Source organism: Fragaria vesca, linkage group LG7 (assembly GCF_000184155.1).
Source record: "Fragaria vesca subsp. vesca linkage group LG7, FraVesHawaii_1.0, whole genome shotgun sequence".
NCBI lineage: Eukaryota > Viridiplantae > Streptophyta > Magnoliopsida > Rosales > Rosaceae > Fragaria > Fragaria vesca.
This window is the reverse complement of record NC_020497.1, coordinates 15,410,755-15,415,843: the sequence shown is the minus strand read 5'-3', so window position 1 is coordinate 15,415,843 and position 5,089 is coordinate 15,410,755. Positions and strand designations below refer to the sequence as shown.

At 36.4% G+C, this 5,089-nt stretch overlaps 1 pseudogene across 1 annotated transcript in view; it reads left to right on the top strand.

The window, feature by feature from the left end:
* LOC101301429 overlaps positions 1 to 5,089 on the top strand; it is a 16,118-nt pseudogene that overhangs the window by 1,081 nt on the left and 9,948 nt on the right. The window lies entirely within an intron of this gene.

The window sequence follows — 5,089 nt, the reverse complement described above, 5'->3', positions numbered from 1 at the left end:
CAACAATTAAGATATTCCAACCTACCCATCTGATTAGCTGATTTATTGAGACTTATATAAGAGTCTAATACGTATTAAAAAAAAAAAAAAACAATAAGAGTCTAGTCCTAAAAGTTACTAAAAAATAATAGGTTAGAAAGCTGTCAGAGCAACTTTAGTAGACTCTCTATTTTAGATTTTAGCTATTTTAGAGAGCGTGTTTAGCTTTTTTAAATGTTTTAAGAGCTCCTGCAGACTAGCCAAACTTAAGCTATTATAACTTTTAGCTATCTCGCTAGCTATATTTAGCTAGCGAGATGACTCAGATGAGGCTAGCTATAATTTAATGCATTCCTTATAAAATATTTTATGTGATATATAAATATATTTAAACTATTTAATTTCTATTTGAAGAATAATGTTGATGTAATGGTAGCTAAAATATAGAGCATTGATGCAGCCACATTTCTAAAGTGGCTAGCTAAAATGACATTTTAGCTAATTTGACTAAAATTGAACTTAAAAATAGTTAACATTGCTAAAGATGCTCTCAGATTCTTATTGTCGTCACAAAAATTATTGTGACTTAAGTTACAGTCACTAAAAATTAAAGTAAATCCGAATGCTAAACCTCTCTAATATTAAAAGCTACACAACGTCTATGCAGTTAAATGTGTTGTAGCAACCCTTCTCAAGCAGTCATATATAAATTATGATACATCTCATTAGATAGGCACACATTTGAGTCTAACAAAATTCATTTAAACCATCAATGACATTATACTACAATGTATTTCATCCATGTATATTCTCATACAAGAGTTGTACGCAGTTTGAATGATGTAATTCATTATCTATCACGTACTAGCTATTGAACACTGATTTTTATATACGATACCGTTATGTGCGATGAACTATTACATTAAGCAATCATGAAAAACCTCCTACAAGTTAAAAACCAACCTTCCTTTTAAGTGAACAGTCACTGCTAGAAGTATAAGAACAAAGTAGAATATCCATCGCAGTGAAGCAAGCAAGAGATAACTTATCAAACCCTCCAGGAATAAGAAGGCAACGTCGAAGCTTTCCCCCTCTACTAGCTCCTGTGTAAACCATCATCGAGTTCTTTCTCTGTTTCTCGCGCATCTTCTGCTAACCCCGGCCTTAACCCTTGTCAGCCATCATCGGCTTCGACCAAGTCTCACCTACAAGCTTCTCGCTTTGTTCTTCAAATTAAGTTCATCAAACCAATATTTTTCTGATCTCGAGCTAGCCAAGGTTCAAGTTGATCGAGACAAATTTAGGCTTTTGATTGAGTGTGGTGTTCTTGGCTCGATCAATTTGTTGGGTCACTTGGGTGGCCATGGCATGGTGGAGTTCTTGGGTTGAGAAATAGAGGTGCAAACGAATTAGAATTGATCTTTCTCTTATAGAATTCCAATGATTGTGATGTGTTGATTTCTACCGTTTAAAATTCACAAACTTGGAATTCCTTTTCTCTTTCTTGCGTTTTGCCTCCCTCAGTAAATTGACCAAACAAGCAGGGTGTTGCACATGGGGCTGTGAATATTCAAGCGTGTCTGCAAGTCTGCAAATCTCATTTTAAAACAATGTAACCCAACACCCAAAAAGCATAACACCTTTTTCCAAGTATCTTCGTCCCTAAAACCCTGTAAGGATGGCGGTGGGTGGTTTTGGGTATCGATTTCTTAGCAGATTTTGGTGCAAACAATGATGAAGAAAACAAAACTAACAGAGATATAAAACTAAATGAAGAACAACAATACAGGCAAAGTGTAAAAGATTTGAGTAGCAGTGGTTGTGTTACCTGATGATGTCTTGTAGTGTAGTGGTGACCCAATACATGTAAAGTTAGTTCAGTCCGGGAATGAAGGAATCAATGAGTGAGCTTGGCTTGACTACTCTCTATCTGAGTCCCAGTCAGAGACTGAGAAAGAAGTTTTCAATTTTCTTTTTCACCTTTTGTTTTTCACTTTTGACAAATATGAAATATCATCATCTGATATGATATAATAACAGGATCCAAAAAAGGTTAAGAACATGTAGCAGAACATCAAATCCTAACAGAATTAAGAATATTCTATCCTCCTAGTTTTTGCTCTGACCCCCCATCTCTACTTTCTAAGGGTTTTGTAATTTTTCTTCATTTCAAAAACAGACTGAAAGGATTAATATCATATTTATCTAGATAAGTTTATACTACTTCATCAATATCACAAGGCACATACTGCAGAAATCAACGTCATGAGTTGAAGAGGAGACGAAGATACTAACCTGGAATTCTTGGAGCTGATATCCGGCAAAAGATTTGGATTCTTGTACGCCCTTTATAGATAAAAAAGACCCAGACAAATCCCTTCTCTTCTCCTTTCTCCTCTCCTCTCTATCCTCAATCGTTGTTGAAATTTTTGGAATTGCTCTCTCTGACAAATCCCTAATCCTCTCCTATCTCCTCTCTCTTTCTTTCACCTCGATCTGAAAACGAATTGGATTCGGTCACTGACCACACCCTTTATAGATACAAACCCAGAGTCGGTGCTCCCTACTACCCTTCTAGTGTTCTCGAGATGTCAGGTGCTCTCTCAAAATGTTGAAATTTCTAGATCCACGCAGGTCCAACACCAAAGCCCAACATTGCTCACGGGAACAGTAAAAACAATGAACACATGAACAGAAACCGACCCGACGCAAAATAGTATAATGTAGCCCTCTGAAACATGGACCAGTGGGTCTGTCAGTTGAAATTCTCTGGTTACAATATTTAACTATTTGAGTATCTTAAAATATATATGAGGAAATTTCTTCCTTTCCATCGTTCATATGGTAGATTCTATATTTGACTGAACATAAATGATTGGAGGGGAAATTATTATTATTGGAAAAGGATGGTGTTTGAAGCCCAGTGATTAATGGCACATGAATTACACGTCAGATGCACATGCCAATTACCCAAATTGTTATGAACAAGAAATGACTACCTCAAAAATTTGATTTTTTTTCTTCCTATCAGAAACCAACAAAATCCTTCCAACTTTCTCAAACTCCGTACTGTGATTCACTTCAGGAATTCTAGTACTGTAGTACATCCCAAGTCACCCTTCATTGATAAAAACCCTGATTCTGGTACACTTTGTTTAAGATCATATTTTGAGAACAGTTGGGGATTGACTTGGGAATTTACAGTAGAATTTGCTAGTGACTTTGAGAAAGAAGGTTAATTTGGTAGTGTTAATGGCAGTGAGTTTCAACAGTTGCGGCTTAGTGGATGAATCAAGTGGTGGAATTGAGTTTGTGTGCACTGGAAGAGTGTTGAAAGGGTGCTGGATATTGCCATAGAGTGGAGGCCTACCATGTTTGGTGGAGATAGGAAAGTAGACCATGAAAATGATGGCAGTTCAATTTAAATTGTATGGAGAGGGACCAAACGTGGTTCCACATTCATACTCGACTCGTCTTCGTGTCGGATAGTCTGATTCTCTGTTTGTTTTCTAATGGCAAAGTAGGAAAATTAGAAATTTAATACCTTATCGGTCGCTAGTTTTGATCGCTAGCTATGTGTTTTAAATGCGTTACTATCCAATGATTTTGACCCACAATGCATGAATAAGCACCATTCTTATATAACATATAAGTGATATTATATTATGACATATATGGTTACACATTTGTAAGTCATTTCTTAACAAATTGATTAGTTGAACTAGTATTTGATTTTTACCATTTAGGGTTTTATGAGTTTGAACCTCAAATCTTCATTCTTCACTTTTTGTTGATATATATGCATTTTTTGTCTATGCGAGTGTTCGTAGTCTAAGAGATACTCTCTAGTCTCTGCCGTTACAATAATGTATGACTTCCTGCAAATATTAATTTATCTTCATTTCTCTTGATTTTGTATCACATAGTAGACTTCATATATAGTATCTTCCCCGACCATGTTGCAAAACACGAATGATGAATAACGGACATGCCGCTTGAAATTTGCTAAGGGGTCTGTTGACTATTGAGGGATCCTTTTTTTTGTTCATTTATGGGAAAAAACAACACCAGTAGATCTGTTTTTTAATGATCTCAAATGACTGAGATTAAATAATCAATTCAACACTCTTTATTAAAAATAAATCAAAGTTTTGGACGACTTAATGATTACCAAATCTTTTGAAAACTTATGAAAATGATATACTCATATAGACCTACAAATTAAACGGTAAAGATGTGATTTTGTGATCGAGAAGTTCGTCAAATACCATATCCCTATAAATAAACCAAAAAAATGATCTCTCATGAAAAGGCCCTGTTTATACTATAGCTAGACATATATAACAATTTAGGGCCAACATTTCGTGATGCGCATCCTCTCACAGATCAACATCACCAGTAGGGAATGATCGAGCTGACAGATACCTGCGCTGGAGGTTGGCATAGTGTGGCCTCTAGCTAGGATTATTGAAGTTTTGTCAAACTAATCAGTCTGCAGATTGGCAGGGCTCATATATAGTACGTACGTTGCTTCAGTTCCTATCACGCATTAACTATTTAACTAGAGCGAAATGTAAAATTAGATATTACCATTTTGACGTCAGTGATCAATCATCAATCTTCTGCACATTTAGGTAAGAAGAAGTGGCGTTCACTTTGTATCTTGATTTGGACGAACAAGAACTGGGATTCATTTGGAGGAAAATATAGAGGTAAACATTTGGACGTCGGTTATGATCTTGCTGGGACATTTTTATATGAACTTCAGATTAACTGCCAGAGCGCGCTATAGCTAGCTTCTGATGTGATTTGAGGAAATGGTCCCAAACAGCATTAGATGGCCGGCTCTGTAAGTTTCCATGCCAGTTTAGAAACATAGGCACGCTCTACGTGTACCGTGCATACACTATCCACAGTTTTGGAAATTCATGAGGGGAACAATATGGCTAGCTAGCTTTCATGGATTAGCAAAGAAAGAAGATGATCGAAGCTATTGAGACTCAGCTAGCTCGAAGAAGAAAACGAAGCGTACGTGTGTAGGGGTATCATCCCCGCCATACTGCATATATTTAGTCGCTTTTTATAGAGTAGAACCCGACGTGATGAAAGC